This window comes from Orcinus orca, chromosome 6 (assembly GCF_937001465.1).
Source record: "Orcinus orca chromosome 6, mOrcOrc1.1, whole genome shotgun sequence".
Lineage (NCBI taxonomy): Eukaryota > Metazoa > Chordata > Mammalia > Artiodactyla > Delphinidae > Orcinus > Orcinus orca.
The window spans coordinates 46,873,195-46,892,398 of NC_064564.1; positions in this window are offsets into that span (position 1 = coordinate 46,873,195).

Genomic DNA, 19,204 nt, shown 5'->3' on the forward strand with positions numbered 1-19,204 from the left:
GAAATGTCTAATCTGCCATTAAGCCCATGTATTGAATTTTCCATTTTAGATATAATATTTTTCATCTCTCTTAATTCTTTTTGGTTCTTTTGATACCATTTCTCTCCTCATCACATCTACATTTTCTTTTATGTAGACCTAGACTAAGGTGCGAATCTTCTGAGGTCTCTACTGAATGCTAGGCTATAGTCATACATTGCCTATTCTGAGCATAATCAGTTATTTCTCTAAGAAGCATTAGCTTATTTAGGAAAAAGTTAAGAGTCTGCACTAGATGTTAGAGTGCTTGTTACTCCTGAGTTAGGCATTGTTTGTAAGTTTTAAAAAATAGTGAGATGTATTCGTTTTTTATTTCTAGATAATAAATTATCACAAACTTAACTTAAAACAATATATAGTTCTTATTTCATAGTTTCTGCAGGTCAGATTTCTGAGCCTGGCTTAGCTTGGCACTTTGTGTTCTCACAAGGTGCTTGTGTTCTCACAAGGTTGCAATGAAAGTAATAGCCCACCTGTATTGTCATCTCGAGGCTCAAGTGGAGAAGAATATACTTCCGAGCCCAGAGTACATTCGTGTTTTGGAATCCAGTTTTTGCAATTGCATGACTGAAGGCCCCAACTTTTTGCTGGCTATTTACTGGAAGCTGCTTTCATGTTCTAGAGAGTGTCACAGTTTCTTGCCGTGAGAACTTCTCCATCACGGCCACCCATTTCATCAAACAGGCAAGAAGAATCTCTCAGTCTGTTAAGATGGAGTCTGATAACATCATGGAAGTAACCCTATCACATTTGCCATATAATATACTCTAATCAAGGCAGTATATCCAATAACCTTTGCCATATTCTTTTAATGAGAAACAACACAGATCCCACTCATTCTTGGAGACAGGATTACACAAAGGTATAAACATCAGAAGTGAGAAATCATTGTGCATCTGTCCAATACTGAGAACTAGAATTTTTGTTAAAATAAGATAGACCACAAGTTAATACTAATCTATCTTATTCAGATTCAGGAGTACAAGAGTTTTACTTTATTCATACATCTTAGATTTGTACCTCCTCTTTCCTATGTCCAAAATCCAAGTTCTCAACAACATAATTTTCAGTTGTCTTTATATCAAAATCCACGTACAGCAAGCTGAGAATAACAATACCATCAATATGATGTTCAAAAGCAGCTTAAGAATTTTTTTTCCTGAATTGTTTTATTCTTAAAATATGCCACTAGGTGTATTTGTCAAATCATTGTCTTTTTAATTGAGATGTCATTGACATATAACATTATGTTAGTTGTAGATTTCCCATATAACAATTTAATATATGAATGTAGTGTGAAATGATCATTACAGTATGTTTAGTTAATATCCATCACCAGACACAGTTACAAGCTTTTTTTTCTTCTGATGAGAACTTTTCCCTTAGCAACTTTCAAAAATAGAATACAGTGTTATTAATTCTAATCACAAATCATTGTCTTTTAACTACATTGGTGTAGTTTCTGCAAATAAGTATACAATAAAGCCTTTTTGTTTCACTTTAATTTTTAGGATATAGTTTATGTTTTATTTTGTATTGAGGTATAGCTGACATAAAATATTGGGTTCGGGAGTACAACATAGTGGTTTGATGTTTATATGTACATTATGAAATGAAGATAAGTAACTATCTGTTACCATACAGATTATTACAATATTGTTGGTCTATGCTATACATTACATCCCCATGACTCATTTATTTTATGACTGGAATTTTGTAACTCTTAATCCCCTTTGCCTATTTCATCCATTCCCCAACTCACTGTCCCCTCTGACAATTACCAGTTTGTTCTTTGTGTCTTTGAGTGTGCTTCTTCTGTCTCTCTCTCTCTCTCTCTTTTTTTTTTTAGATTCCACATGCATGTAAAAATATGCAGTATTTGTCTTTCTCTGTCTAACTTACTTCACTTAACATAATACCCTCTAGATCCATTCATATTGTCGCAAATGGCAAGATTTCATTCTTTTTTTATGGCTGAGTAACATTCTATTATGTATATATACCATATCTTCTTTATCCATTCATTTATAGATGAACACTTAGGTTGCTTCCATATCTTGGCTATTGTGACTAATGCTGCAGTGAACATAGGGGTGCATGTATTTTTTAGAATTAGTGTTTTTGTTTTCTTTGGAAAAATACAAAGAAGTTGAATTGCTAGATCATATAGTAGTTCTATTTTTAATTTTTTAAGGAACCTCCATACTGTTTCCCATAGTGGCTGCACCAATTTACATTCCCACCAACAGTGCACAAGGGTTCCTTTCTATTTCCGTCCTCATCAACACTTGTTATTCTTTTTTTTTTTAATAAACTTATTTATTTTATTTATCCATTTTTGGCTGCTTTGGGTCTTCGTTGCTGCTTGCGGGCTTTCTCTAGTTGCGGTGAGCGAGGGCTACTCTTCTTTGCCATGTGAGGGCTTCTCATTGAAGTGGCTTGTCTTGTGGAACACAGGCTCTAGGTGCACGGGCTTCAGTAGTTGTGGCACAAAGGGGTCAGTAGTTATGGCTCACGGGCTCTAGAGTGAAGGCTCAATAGTTGTGGCGCACGGGCTTAGTTGCTCCACAACATGTGGGATCTTCCCAGACCAGGGCTCAAACCCGTGTCCCCTGCATTGGCAGGAGGATTCTTAACCACTGTGCCACCAGGGAAGCCCTTTCTTTTTGATGATAGCCATTCTGATAGGTGTGAGACGATATCTCATTGTGGTTTTGATTTGCATTTTCTTTTAATTAATGATGTTGAGCATCTTTCCATGTGTCTGTTGGCCATCTGTGTGCTGTCTTTGGAAAAATTTCTATTCAGGCCCTCTGCCCACTTTTTAATTGGATTGCTTATTTTTTTGTTTTTTAATATTGAGTTATTTGTATGTTTTGGATATTAACCCATTATCAGATGCATCATTTGCAAATATCTTTTCCCATTCAGCAGGTTGTCTTTCTGTTTTATTGGTGGTTTTTTTCACTGTTTGAAAGCTTTTTAGTTTGATAGAGTCCCACTTGTTTATTTTTGCTTTTGTTGCCCTTAATTGAGGTGACTGATCCTAAAAGATATTACTAAAACTGATGTCCAAGTGTGTACTGTCAATGTTTTTTTCCTGGGTATTATGGTTTCACATCTTACACTTAAGTCTTTAATTCATTTTGAATTTATTTTTGTATATGGTATGAGAAAGTAGTCCAATTTCTTTCTTTTGTATGTATCTATTCAGTAGCAATACAGGCCTACCACAAGAAACAAGAAAAATCTCAATCTAACATCATACCTAAAGGAACTCGAAAACTATAAACAAAGCCCAAAGTTAGTAGAGGGAAGGAAATGGTAAAGATCAGAGTGGAAATAAATGACATAGAGACTAAAAAAATAGAAAAAATCAATGAAAGTAAGAGCTGATTCTTTGAAAAAATTAAACAAAACTGATACATTTTTGGCCAGATTCATCAAGGAAAAAAGAGGGGGCTCAAATAAAACCAGAAATTAAAAAGAAGTCAGAACCAACACCCAGAAATACAAAGGATTATAAGAGACTACTACAAACAATTATATACTAACACATTGGACAACCTAAAACAAATAGATAAAATTTTAGAGATGTACAATCTTCCAAGACCGAATCAGGAAGAAATAGAAAATCTGAGCAAACCAGTTACTAGTAATGACATTGAATCAGTAATCAAAAAAATTCCAACAAACAAAGTCCAGGACCAGAACTTTCACAAGTGAATTCTACCAAATATTTAAAGAATTAATACCTATCCTTATCATACTATTCCAAAAAATTGAAGAGGAAGGGTCACTTCCAGATTCGTTCTATGAAGCCAGTATTACCCTCATACCCAAACCAGACAAAGATACTATGAAAAAAGAAAACTCCAGGCCAATATCCCTGATGAATATAGATGCAAAATTTCTCAACAAAATACTAGCAAACCAAATTCAACAGTACACTGAAAGGATCATACACCAAGATCAAGTGGGATTTGTCCCAGGGATGCAAGAATGATTCAGTATCCTCAGATCAATCAATGGGATACATCACATTAACAAAACAAAAGAAGAAAAATCATAAGATCATCTCAATAGATGCACAAAGAACATTTGACAGAATCCAACATCCAGTTATGACATAAACTCTCAACAAAGTGGGTATAGAGGGAACATACCTCAACATAAAAAGACCGTATATGACAAACCCACAGCTAATATCATACTTGGTGAAAAGCTTTCCTCTAAGATCAGGAATAAGATAAGGTTGCCCACTCTCACCACTTTTACTCAACATTGTATTGGATGTCCTAGCCACAACACTCAGACAAGAAAAAGAAATAAAAGGAATCCAAATTGGAAAAGAAGAATTAAAACTGTCACTATTTGCAGATGACTTGATACTGTACATGGAGAACCCCAAAGACCCCACCAAAAAATGTTAAAGCTAACAGATGAATTCAGTAAAGTTTTGGGGTGTACTTTAAAATATTTATTTTGTTTTATAAATACATAAAATTTGCCTGACTCCAGTGTCAAATCTATAAAACATGATACATTGAAATAATTAGTCTATATTCTATCCCTTGAATCTCCACTATTAGTAGTCACCCCCATTTCCCTCCAACCCTCCGTCTACTTAACCACTAGTATACTTTCTGTTTTTATAGATTTGTTTATTCTGGACATTTTATGTAAATGGAATCATATAATATGTGGCCTTTTGTGTCTGCTTCTTTCTCTTAACATAATGTTTTCAAGGTGCATCCACGTTAGAGGATAGTTAAGTACTTTGTTCCTTTACACATTTTTATTTTTCCATTTTGCTGTTTATGGACATTTAGGTTATTTCCAGTTCTTTCACAATTATTTTGAATAATTCTATGAAATTTGTGTATAAGATGTTTGCACAGACATACGATTTCATTTCTCTTGAATATACATACCCCATAGTGGAATTGCTGGGTCATGTGGTAACTCTAGTTTTAACTTTTTGAGGACCTAACAGACTCTTTTCCAAGATGACTGCAGCATTTTACATTCCCTGCAGCAGTGTACGAGGGTTCGGATTTCTCCCCATTCTTTTAACCACTGTTTACTCTCTGTATTTTTGATTATAGCCAACTTAAAGGTTATAAAGCGGTATCTTACTGTGGTTTTGGTTTGCATTTCCTTGATGGCTAAGGATGATAAGCATTTTTTTCATGTGCTTATTGGCTATTTGTATATCTTCTTTATAGAAATGTCTAATCAGATTCTTTGCCCACTCTTTACCTACTTCTTTTACTCGTTTCATATCACCATTTTTTAAAAACTTATCTTCTATTATTTTTAACGTGAGAAAATACATGTACCTAAATATGGCCTTTTCCCTTCACAGATAAACAGTAGTTTGTGATATATAGTGCACTCCACCTTGCTTTGTTTAGTTAATACTTATGTTAATTGTTCTATAATTGCATATAGAGGTAGTCTCATTTCTTTTTAAAGCTATGTACTGCTGCATTGGGAGGGCATGCCATATGTTATTTTATGGTATACTCATACTATATTTAGTTAGTCCTCTACTTTTTGAACTTTTTATTTGGGTTATTTCCAATTTGTGTGCCATTTCAAATAATTATGCATAGAACTTTGTGTACACATCTTTATACTTGTTTTCAATATGTCTCTGTGATAGATTTCTGGAAGTAGTACTTGTAGATCAGAATGTAAATACATACTTTTTATAGATGTTTCCAAATCTCTTTACATAAATGTTATGCCAGTTTTTATTATCTCTAGTGAGGCATGAGAATTCTTGTGTTTAAAGAACTTTATCCAAAATTATGTTATCAAGTTTTGGATTTTTTCACTCTAACAGGAGAGAAATGGCATTTCAGTACAGTTTTAATTTGCACTTTGTTATGGTTAAAAGCCATATGCAATTAATTTTCTGTGAAAGGGCTGTTCGTATTTCTATCCTATTTTTTCTTCTGGTCTGAGAAACAGATTTTTTTTTTTTTTTTTTTTTGTGGTACGCAGGCCTCTCACTGCTGTGGCCTCTCCCGTTGCAGAGCACAGGCTCCGGACGCACAGGCTCAGCGGCCATGGCTCACGGGCCCAGCCGCTCCGCGTTATGTGGGATCTTCCCGGACCGGGACACGAACCCGTGTCCCCTGCATCAGCAGGCAGAAGATTTTTTTTTTTGACAAGGTCATTTGTAGAGATGTGGATGGACCTAGAGTCTGTCATACAGAGTGAAGTAAGTCAGAAGGAAAAAAACAAATATTGTATATTAACTCATATACGTGGAATCTAGAAGAATGGTACGGATGAACATATTTGCAGGGTAGGAATAGAGACTCATATAGAGAACGGCTGTGTGGACACAGTGGGGGAAGGAGGGGTGGGATGAATTGGGAGATTAGGATTGACATATATACACAACCATGTGTAAAATAGATAACTAGTGGGAACCTGCTGTATAGCACAGGGAGCTCAGCTCGGTGCTCTGTGGTGACCTAGATGGGTGGGATGGGGAGGGAGGTGGGAGGGAGGTCCAAGAGGGAGGGGATATATGTATACATATAGCTGATTCACTTTGTTGTACAGCAGAAACTAATACAACATTGTAAAGCAGTTATACTCCAATTAAAAAAATGGATTATACACAAAAACATTTTTGTTTACTGTTATGTGTAAACCCTTACACATAGGGATCTTCCATGTCTTGTTACTATCCTAAGGTGACAGTTTCATGAGAAAGTTACTTACAGTTTTCCCCATTACAAATGGTTGCATCATTGCTTGTAAGAAATAATGTTTTGCCTTCGTCCCTGGAAATAATTAGGGACATTTATGGATTAAAATTAGTTTTCCTCTTTGAGTCCTACTTAAATTCATAAAGTCTTTTTAAATTCATCTTTTCTTTATCTGAGTCTGTCTTCATGGGTCTTTTTTTGGATAAGAGTTTAACATAGCAAAGGACAAAATAGTATCATTTGGGATGTCTTTCTGGAAAATTGCTAAACTATTCCAAACATATAGAAATTCCTGAAAACACAATCTGGAGTTTTGTCACTACCTGTATCACAAAAGTATTAGTGGCTCATTCTTAGATATTGGTATTAGAAAGTCTAGATAACATATTCAGAAGGGTGGAAAATAACTATAAATTTTACTAATACCCAGTGCAAGTTCTTTCTGAAACATAATTAAATGATGAGAATGATCTTTATTAACAAATCCTTTATTAATGATCATAAAGTTATTTAAAAAAATTTTTTTCCCATGAGATCAAGTACATGGATGTTCTTGTGTATGAATATTGGGGTATTTTCCAAAGGGCTAATCTCAAGAGAGGATATATTAGTAAGAAAAAAATTAACTAAAAACTTCAAATCTCGATAGTTTAATACAGTGTTTATTTCTTACTCCACAAGGTCTAATATATATTTAGTTGCCCTTTATATTTTGTAATCTACAGCTTGAATACATGTGTTCAATGTCAGCTTGGTAGGGGAAGATAAAAATAAAGGAAACACACTGGCTCTGAAATCCTTTGGCCCTAAGGTGAAACTCATCATTTCAGCTCACAACTAGTTGACCAGAATGGTTACGTGGCCTCAATCTAACTGCAAAAGAGGCTGGAAAATGTAGAGGAGTACATAGATATTTGATGTGTCCATAGGGATGAATCATAAGAAAAGCCTTTTTTGCAATGGAGGTCAGGAATCCGAGGATTGTCTTATGGCAATTGAGAAGAAATAGGCTTGGAAGATGTGGAAGGAGACGAAAAAGGAAGTGTCCGGAGAAAGAGAGAGAGCCCCACCTTTATGACAGCAGGCCAACTCATATTGAAGTCATAAAACAAGTAAGAAATCCCCTACTTTGGTGATTAAGTAATAAGTTTCTGGCAACAGTTATATCTGTCATTCATTTTAAAGTCATATTTTGCTTTATGCTATAATTATTTTTAATTACCCACAAATATTCAGTGAAGATACTACAGAGAAACAGCCTTGTGTTGTTGGTAGATAATCCTTTAGGGAAAACACATGGAGAAAGATTCCTTCAAGTATGGCATAATATGGGGTGGAAAGAAAAATTCTCAGAAATTGAGAAAAGCTATGAAAGATAATTCAAATCTAGCTTTCAGGGGAGCAGAGTAAGAAATTTCAGGAGATCATAAATTAGCCCTTCCTTGACTCTATAGTCATGGCAGAAGAGTATGGCACTGAGACTTCTTCCCCGTGGCAAACATAATGTTCTAACCATTTAAAGGTGAGAGTGACGCTGTAAGGTTGGAAGATTCAGGATTTTTGTGGTTAAACTGATAATACTCCATTTATTGACTTCTTAGTATTCAGTGAAAATTATGTTATATAATTTACAAGTTATATTATTTAGATCGAACATAGTAGATATTAACTTTTCTATTTTATAGATGAGATCACTGAGGCTTTGAGAGTTGAAATAACTTGCCCAGAATATATACGTAGTAAGGGGAAGAGGGAGGATTCAAATCAAGATGAATGCCTTAGGCTCTGTTCTTTTCTTATTTCACAGTATATGCTGATTTGAAGAGTTTTTGCCATCAGTAGAGTCTGCACTTACTGGAACTTGGTATTTATAAATAACAGATATCAAAGGCACTCACTTATTTTGGTTAAGAAACTCAAAGGACTACTATTGTACTTTCCAAAGTGTTGATCAGATCATTTCTAGACCTACTGTGAACATTTGTAGACGTTTGAAGCAGTATTTTCCTTGATAAATAAGATATAACTGCAACTAAACACATCCTAGGTTCATGATGTGTCTAATTAGGCAAACACACACGTAGCTGTTGAAGGGGAAGAATTAAATGTCACATTAAAAATATTTAATGGCTGAAGTTAGGATAACATAGAATGCTTGTTCCAAGGCTTTAGGAGCCATACTGTCCTAATTCTTCACCTACAGAATTCATGCTTGAAAAAAGCTAATCTATGGAGAAATCCTTTTACAAATTGCTTGATTCCAACCAGCTACCAGAGGAATAAGCAATCTGTTCCTGCATTAATGGGCTGTTACCTAGAGGAAACACTTAGGCAAGATTGCAAGCTGCCTTTTAAAAATTCTGGTAAGCAAAAATGTCAAAGAGGCCTGATTTTACCGAGTTGGCCTTTGAATCCTAAACTGCTTATTAACACTTACGTGTTTGGAACACACGTAGAGCAAGCAGCCTATTTGTGTCATGTGGGACAATTAGCTAAAACCAAAACCACTAACTGTTTTGTCCTTTGGTTAGGAAACAGAAGTTCATATGTTGCGTTAGCATTTAGTGGACTGTGATAAAGATCTATTAGGCTTGAATGAGCAATTTTTTGTTCGCTGTTTACTGCTTTATATTGAATACTAGTCTCTTCTTTAAGAATGCTTCTGAAAAGATAAGTTTACATGTCAAGGAACACTTGCTGAAATCCTACTCAGCTCCGTCCTGTTTTATAGCGCATCACCTGTGCTGACCAAAACTTGCACTTCTCAACTACATTATATATTTTAGTAACTATATATTCATTTAAGAAATATGCTGGAATAATTCAATTCCCAAAACATATATGGTTATCTTCCATTTCCATTGAGGCATGCTCTCTAATGCATAAGAAAAAGTGATTACTTTATAGAAACCACAAAATGCTCTCTTAAGGTACAAAATCTTCTTGAGGTAACATTATCCTTTTTCTTCCCTGAGCAGAAATAAAAGCTATATGTAAGCAATATTAAATGTGTTGCTAAATTTTAGTAAAAAAAAATTCAATAAAAAAAAAAGGTAAGGCTGAGCAATCAATTTATATCTGGTTCAGAGCATGTTACAAATACCAAGAGATTTCAGAGTGTTGAAATGAATCACAGAGGCATTCATGACTGAGTAGCAACAGGGAATGATATAAAATAGGTTCCCAGCTTGGGGTTTTCTGTAGGTTTCTCCCTTTGCCATGCAATCAATCATGTGCAGTATTGCATTCTTTCCATTTCTGCATTCATCACTGTACTGGCAATTGCACTGGAGAAATTGAACAGAGCAGAGGAGGAAAGGAGTCTGGCTGGACTGTTCAGTGACAGTGGCAGGCCTTTTCCCTTGAACTTGAGTTTGGGGGTTCCATTTGGTTAGAGATGAGTTTACAGCCGTAGACACTTTAACATGTGCTTGGGAAAATCCAAACATTCTTGCTAAAAAGCAGAGTGCAAACCCTTAATAAGGGAATTCTGGTATGATAAAGCAAATTGTGTCCAAACATGGGGTTTTAAGAACATTTGCATTTAGGATCTAAGCAAATCCTAGGATCATCAAAGTACAGGCATAGTAGATTCAATTTATTTAACATCCACCAAGTGCAAAGCTCTGTGCTGGATGTTTGGGAGGCTACAAACTGTCTCTTTTCAGGAGTGGGAATTCTTCAAGACATACATGAAAAGTTATTTTGTGACTCAACTGAGTCTATAGCAAGGGCTAGATGAAGGCTCCAGAAAAATCAATGTCATAGGTCTTTCCAAGAAGAATTTGGAATAGGGAAGACTGGGAATGTTTGATGGAAAGCATGAGAAGAGTGGCTAGAAAATGAGCAGAGGGAAAAGAAGCAGAGGGAGGAGTGACAACGTTCATGCCCAGGACAGGGTAGGAACCAGCCTATCTGGAATGGGGGTCTTATCGTAGCCATGCTTTGTGAGCATCTTATAGGTCCCAGGGACCGGAGGAAGACAACTGCATGTGACACAGAAGATTTACATCTTCTGAAAAGAAAATGGTAAAAGTTCATTGCCAGAAAACTTTGAAAATACATGGCCTTCCACCTATGAAATAGTCAGTATATTTCATGTATCCAGACTAGTCATTCTGAGCATATGATGTGAGGCTGGAGAGAGCCTAGGCTTAAGTCTATTATTTTCTCCTACCTGACGTGTTTGCTTATGTTTATTTTACATGTGAGAAATTGATCCGTCAATTAATTTTGATGTATTCTAGCCATTCAGTTTTGTAGCAATTTAATGTTCACTTTTGGATGACAGATTGTATTTTGTGAAAGTCATTTGGTACAAGAAACTATTTTCCTTTGAAAGTGTATTGGAGGAATCAGTGGCTCAAGGACATGTCTCTAAAATCTGCTAATTTGAAGTGGGATTATAAACTTCAACTAGGGGGCCAGTAGCCTCTTATATTACTAACTCTGATATAAAGTTTGGAGTTTCCACTATGAATTCTGTTCCCAAGTTTCAAACTTGGTCTCTTTTGGAAGTACCTGGATGTGGTGTTTGTTGATACAACGGAGCCCACTTAGATTCTGGTTTCTGAGAGAAGAAACTTATACCTACCCAAACAACTCATAATCAAAATGTTCCAGAATGATTTTCTGTCATCTTCTTGTTTTTATGATTGGATCAACTTGAACAAAAATAGGAACAATGATGTCATGCCTGGATTTCTGAGTTCCTGAGTTTCTCAAATAGGTACATTATAATAAGGAACTTACTTTCTTTAGACAGATCTCCTAGATCAACCTGGTATTAAGGAACTTTCATTCATTTCCCATTCATCAAGAAAAGAAGGGATAGGCTGTTGGCCAGAGAAAGAGTTAACTTGGCTTTATGTATGCTACTGGCTGCTGGACATGATATCCCTTAATTGTTATGCAGTGTTGCTAATGAAAGTTATACAAGCAAATTTTTCTTTACATTAAAAAAAATCTAATTTATTTGGTTCCTGTGTGTCTAAAAGACCCATTGTATATTTTAAAAATAAACTAACTCAGTACTAAATTCATTACTTTCATAATCTCAGAAAAGTAGGAAGAAGGCTTTGGTAAATTCTGTGTTATTTTTGAATGTATCTAAAATGACATTAGAATGTCATTAATATGACATGACTCATATAGACATGTATCTTAGGGAAAAGTGAGAAGGATGCCACCCATGTTGGGATTTTTGGCAGCACAGGGATATTTGAACTTCTGTGTGAAATTACCAGTTTGTGATATTCATATGTTATTCCTCTTGGTTAGTTTCAATTCAGATAATTCCTATAGCAAGAGAGCTTATTCTTTCTTTCAGAGAAACTCAGGAGTAATGAGAGAGATAAAGAGTATTATGAAAATAATACTCCAAAAATAAATTTCCTTGGTAATTTGTGTGAGGGTTCTATACATGAACTGATGTCAAGGCATTTAGCTTATTAATTTTCTATAGATTTTTTCTGTAGTTTAAGATTAGATATTTAACAAGAAATAAAAGATATATAGGTAATTTTTAAAGTCTTAATTTTGATTTCCTCGAGATCTAATTATTCTTTTTTTTATTTTTTTTTAACATCTTTATTGGGGTATAATTGCTTTACAATGGTGTGTTAGTTTCTGCTTTATAACAAAGTGAATCAGTTATACATATACACACGTTCCCATATCTCTTCCCTCCTGCGTCTCCCTCCCTCCCACCCCTAATTATTCTTGAGGAAGATTCCTATACAAAGTTGAGACGTGAGGTATGTTATTAAGGAAATCAATTATTTGAGTAATATTTTGGTTGAGTGATATTTTTGTTTCCAGTATTATTGATTTAAGGGAAATCTACACATGTAGAGTGAGATGGAAACTTGGGCAGTTTTACAGGCAGTTTGGGTCAAATTGATACTTTTCTTAAACTACATAAACAATGATTTATGTCCTCAACATCATAGAGCAGATGTTCCCAAATAATGTCTCTGGGATATGTGAGATATTCATAACAATATAGGAGATACCTTTTAAAAATCTCATGTTTAAATGGCTTTCAGAACACAACTTACATAGTTAAAGACTTATTTTCTTTAAAACTTCTCAGGTATTTTAATACACACAAGTATTTTGGGACTCTCTGAACAGGAGACAGTGTCTATTAGAAATAATAGTGGGTTTTGATAGCATTATAAAGGTTTATGGCCAGGAGACACAAGAGTGTCCTAAGTTGGCCTTGTACTAATCACATTTTCTCTCTGCAAGAGCCCCAGAGGAAACTGTATACAGAATAAGCAATGACAATAATAAATAGGAACTCAAAGTACCATCTTAATAATGTGAATGCCTGATACTCCAGTGAAGTCTCTTAAGTATACTGCTGAAATACATAGGAATAAATGATTTCTGTTCATTTACCCAAGCTTACCAATGTGATTCTATTCATTCTAAGACCAATATGGCCAGCTGAGCCAGGCTGCAAGTGAGGTTACCATCCATTTAAATGAAAATAGGAAGTAGATGACGGAAAATGGTGGACTCGATCTGAGTGAATACTAACATATTTCCTAACTCATTCCCTGAAGGGAATGTATGCAAGAAGGAAAAGGAGAAAGGCCAGAGAGCGAGGTCACCAGTCTGAGATAAGGTAACTCACCAAACTGTATGGCAGGAAGTGCTGGAACAAAAAAAAAAACACACAGAAAGAGAAAGAAAAGCAAGAGTGTTAGGTCCAGAGAAACGACCCAGGCTGGTGAACCTGCTCACCTGCACCAAAACAGGTGCTAAAGCACACAGTACCACAGGTGCACCCGTTAAAGCATCATTTACCCAACCCAGTAATCAGAGAGGTTCAAATAAGTATTATGAAATCTGTCCAATCAGAATAATAAATCATCATCTTTGGAGGAACAGGGAGGGATAAGGGAAATTAAGAAAAAGGAGCATCCCTCAGCCCTACAGATTCATCATTGGCCAAATTTATTGACCAGTCGGTGTGGGTTCTTTTGGGTTTTTTTTAAAGAGAATCTCATAAGGATCAACTTTTAGAGAAAATACTTGAGCAAATGATGCATTACTCTGTACACATATCCTTAAAGCCGTTGCTAAAATGAATGAGTCTTTGTAAGTGGTAAAATACGGAAGAACTTGCCCTCCTTTCCTTTAGTAGTGTAACAATAATACTTTTCAACTAACTGGGGATTTTGCGACCTGAAATCTGAAATGGTGTAGATCAGGAAAAGTCCGCATCTTTCTAGGAATGGGTAGTAGTAGAACCTTTCCTGAGTCAGTTATTTTGATGCTGGGTATATGGAGGATTTATAAAGCTGATCATAGGGAATGTGTAAACCCAGGAGAGCATCTAACCACTTCTACTACTGCAAAGCCTATTCAAATTTACTGGAATAGGAGAGGACACACACGTTGCATGGTTTAGGCTAGATGACTTTGTACATTATCTTCAGTCTAGGACAGCTGTTTTATCAGAGGACAGTTGTTTATAATGTTAAAGGCTACAACTGCTTTTGTGATTGATTTAGGGTCCTGTTTTGAGTGTTCCTGCTAGGGTAAAGAAAAATTGGCCTCCTAAAACCATCATCACTTCCTTTGTTATTTATTTACTGTTTTTACTATTCATAGTAAAGAATATATTAGTACAATTTTTCAGTTAATTCTTAACTTTCTTGAAGAATTGAAAACTAGCTACAGTGGATACACTATTTGTTTTTTATGTACCAAAAGCAAGTTCACCTTGCATTTTGTTTGTATGGTTTTCCATTTCCTTGCAGTTCTGGATAACCTTCCATCAGCATATTCTTTGAAATGAGCTTGAATTATTTGTTCTATATTTTATATTGAACTTGGGCTCCTGTCTTCTGGAAACAAATGACTTGTTCACATATTGTTTTTGAAGCACAATTTGCATTTCTGTGAACCAGGGATTAGGCATTGTGTGTAGATTAGGAATAATTTATGTCTAATTAATAATTGATGTTTTTCCCTATTCTGACTGAGATTTTGTTCTGCATAAGATGAGAAGAGCAGAGTACTCCCTACTGATGACAAGAGAAAGCATTTTTCAAGTGCAAAGAACACTAAAACATTGAAATCTGCTGCAGTGGGATTTTTAACCACTTCACTGCTAAATAATGGAAACTATTGGATCCCAGATTTTTTGTCACTATTCTTGTCTTTTGAAATTAGAAAATGTGTGCATGTAATAATGCCGAAATTCAAAATTCAAAAACTTGGTGACCTCACATATCTAGAGGGCACCAATAAACTTGAAAAGGACACCGAGAAGACCTCGGGGCAATCAGAAAAAGAAGCCACAAAGCTCAAACACTAACACTCACTAATTTTTGTCAGGGGAAAGTCCCTCAGGTACTCATTTAAAGCAATTTATATATAATTTTTTTAATGGGCTTTTTAAATTTAAAAGGAATTATAGACTTACTGTAGTAATTCCAATAATACAGGAGTATTTACAGTAAAAAGTAACTCTGCTGCCTCTCCTACTCCCATTCAACTTCCCAGCAACAATAAGTATTAATTATTTCTAGTCTCTAAAATTCAACACGCCTATTTTATTTCTTAGATTAAAACATCCAATTAGAATTGCTGAGAAAGGCACCGGGAAGGAGTTAGAAGCCCTGATAGTCTGTCTTTGAGAGTAGAAACAAAAATACAAAGCAAAAAACAAACAACCAAAAAACATATTAACACAGTCACAGATACTCCAGAATCATGACAATCTGGAACATTTGGTTTACACCAGGTTTCAAGCAGTACTTTTAAATGAAGCATTGCAAGAATGTGTTCAAATGAGAGCAAAGTCATCTGACAGCGTTTTCCACAGTGTGGGGATTAGAGCTCATTGCATGCAATATGTTTAGCACAAACAATACACCAGAAATCCCATTACTGTTAACAGTAGATCAACCTAGCCTCTGCTTTTCTTCTTTGGTTTTAATGCTTTCATCCACCCAACATATCAGAAACCCACATTCATAGCCATGTCAAAATGCATCCCAAAATGTTAAATTGCAATATAGAAACATATTAATATTTACTGCCATCTCCTGTACATTCACCTCTCTGTCTTTCACTCCCTATACTTTGTTCTTAAACCTCATGAAAACACCCAATTTCTTGACGTTTTTATTACCTTCCAATCCACCACCTGTCTGATGGCTTCCGTGGTTTCCACCACTTAGGTTTGACTCTGTGTAACAAAAGTCACTCTCTTCCGATTGACCAAGAGGACCTTAATATTCCTCCCAATCTGACTAAAGCTGGCTTCCCGAGTCTAGGTCCCTGACCTTCCTTTTTCTAGAGCATTTACATAAGAAAACTTAAAAATTATAAATTCTTTCAATGCCCCTTTGAGATTTAGATCTTTTATAATGCTTTTTGCCTGTTGTGCTACCCAGGAATGTCTTTCTCTAGGACTTGGGAGCCATTCCTTTGATAAGTAATCCTCAGCAAAGATACTGTCCTTATCACCCGGTCTGTGGGAGAGTAAACCTTAATCAGTGGGTACCTTGCTTCACGATGTAAATCTGTCTCCTGTCATGAAAATATGAGAAAGTATCCTTTTTCTTTGACTACAGCCAATTAGCAAACAAAGGTGGTCTAGGATCCCCCTTCCCTCAGAGGAGTTGAGTGAGTTCAGACTGAGCTCTGGTCTCTCTCCCTTATTGCAGTAGTCTTGAATAAAGTCTTTCTTGCCTATTTACCTTTGTTTAGTGCAGTTTTTGTTTGATACCATCAATGTATTGATCCACTTTACCTTCTGCTTTTCCAATTCCAACCCTCATATCAATTCAGTACTTCACCTTCTCTACTGTTACATCAGGTTGTTTTGTATGACTATAGAGAATTAAACAATCTTTTTCCCATTTACATGGGAGTTTTCCCAATTTTACCACTGTCCTCAATCTAGATAGTTGTCACCTGTGCCAATACTAGATATTTACACTTATGAAAAACTTTGTCAGTTTGATAGCATGAATGGCATTTCAAATCAATTTCATTTCTTTCTTCCTTACACATTGCTGCTAGTGTGATCTCAAATATATATATATATGTGTGTATATATATATACACATATATATATACACGTGTATATATATACATATATATGACAGTGATACTCTTCTGTTAGGACCTAAATTATTCCCACTGACTTTAATGTTAAGAAGTTAATTCTAATTTAGAAGAGGTGTTCTATCATTTAACCTGCCCATATCACAATCTTTACCTTTCACCACCTCCTACAGTGTAATCTGTGCTCTAGTCATACTGATTGATTGACAACTTACTAATGTTTCAGAGTGTTTTCTATGTCTTTGACTTCACTGACACAATTCTATTCCATCATGGGTACACTCAGTCATTCACCCATTCATTCAAAGTTTTCTTAGAAATATTTATTAAGCACACATTAAAAGTCTATCAGAAATTTCCCATCTATTTGTGCCTGATGACACTATCTCCTTTTTCAAGATTCAGCTTAGTGCATATTCCATAAAACATTGTTAACCCTCCCTATAATGTTAAATTAACCTCCTTCCCTTTTTCCGGACTCTATTACATTCTTCTATCACAGAACATGTAACATTTTTGGCACTTGTTTACATACTTAAGGACTAAAGAACCAGAAACTACTTTGATTCTAGCAAGCAATGTTTTAATGGGCGGAGGAATAACATTGTCTATTCTGACTAAATTTGAGTTATTTTTGTCACTTTTTTAATTTAAATTAATTAGTTTGAATGTCTCTACCTATTGGTTTAGTGCTGCATATACAACATCTCTGACATGTAATGCTCTCATATGCTTGGCTTTGACCCTTGGTTAATGACCTTATTGAATGGTCTATTCCTTATATAAAGACATGATTCAAGTACTTCATAAGATGGTCTGTTGAGAAAAATGTCCTTGAACCTGTTTAATCTTTGAAATAATTATATTTCACAAAAATAATTACAGAAACATCTTGTCTAACAAGAGCCCTCCATGCATGAGTCATTCTGGATATATAAAATTTTCCAATAGCTTAGCACTTTAAATACCCAAACTTAAAAATGTTCTAGTGAAAGAAAATATTTTATGTATTTGTTATATATGCCATTTATTTTAATTAGAATTTATGGGATAGAGCTACTATCTTCTAATATTTTGTTTACCATATAGGATCATCATTTTGAACAGCCTGTGACATATAAAGTTCTGGTACTTTCAGGAGCAGCTCAGTGTTTTAGAACTGTGAGCCCTCTGGCTGCTGCGTGCACATCCTGCCTTTCATACACTTTCTCTATTTCGATAATACACTGCTTTTTGGAAGCTTGAAAACCATATACTCTAGTTTGTAAAAGTTTTATGTAAAACAATAGCAAGGACACACTAACACTTTGGCCAGTAAAATTTCTGATAATGATACTACCTGCTCAAAAGTCAAGGAGAAAAAAAACTGTTTTCTTACGGTTAGTATTTGGGACTACAGATGGTTTCATTTCTTGGACAGATGAGCTCTTGGTAGGTAAACTAATTTTGACGGGTTCTGATATTGAGATATCAGCAACAAAAATGATTCCTTAATATACAGTAATGTTTTACGATAGCTAATGAAGATTAGAAGACCTATTTAGGTCATTTTGAATCAAACCTGGTACACTATGTATTTAGGTTAGGTGTTAGTTATTATACATGCAATTAGGATGATCAGAAAGAGAACTTAAAAAGAGTCTGTCAATGGACATCATCAGAATGGGCATCACCAGAAAATGTACAAACAACAAATGCTGGAGAGGGTGTGGAAAAAAGGGAACTCTCTTGCACTGTTGGTGGGAATGTAAATTGATAACAGCCACTATGCAGAACAGTATGGAGGTTCCTTAACAAACTAAAAAGAGAGTTACCATATGACCCAGCCATCCCACTACTGGGCATATGCCCCTAGAAAGCCATAATTCGAAAAGACACATGCACCCCAATGTTCATTGCAGCACTATTTACAATAGCCAGGTCATGGAAGCAACCTAAAGGCCCATCGACAGATGAATGGATAAAGAAGATGTGATACATATATACAGTGGAATATTACTCAGCCATAAAAAGGAATGAAATTGGTTCATTTGTGGAGACATGGATGGACTTAGAGACTGTCATACAGAGTGAAGTAAGTCAGAAAGAGAAAAATAAATATATATTAACGCATATATGTGGAATCTAGAAAAATGGTGCAGATGAACCAGTTTGCAAGGCAGAAATAGAGACACAGATGTAGAGAACATGCATATGGACACCAAGGAGGGAAAGCGGGGGTGGTGGTGGTGGTAGTATGAATTGGGAGATTGAGATTGACATGTATACACTAATATGTATAGAATAGATAAGAACCTGCTGTATAAAAATAAAATAAAATTCAAAAAAAAGAGTCTATG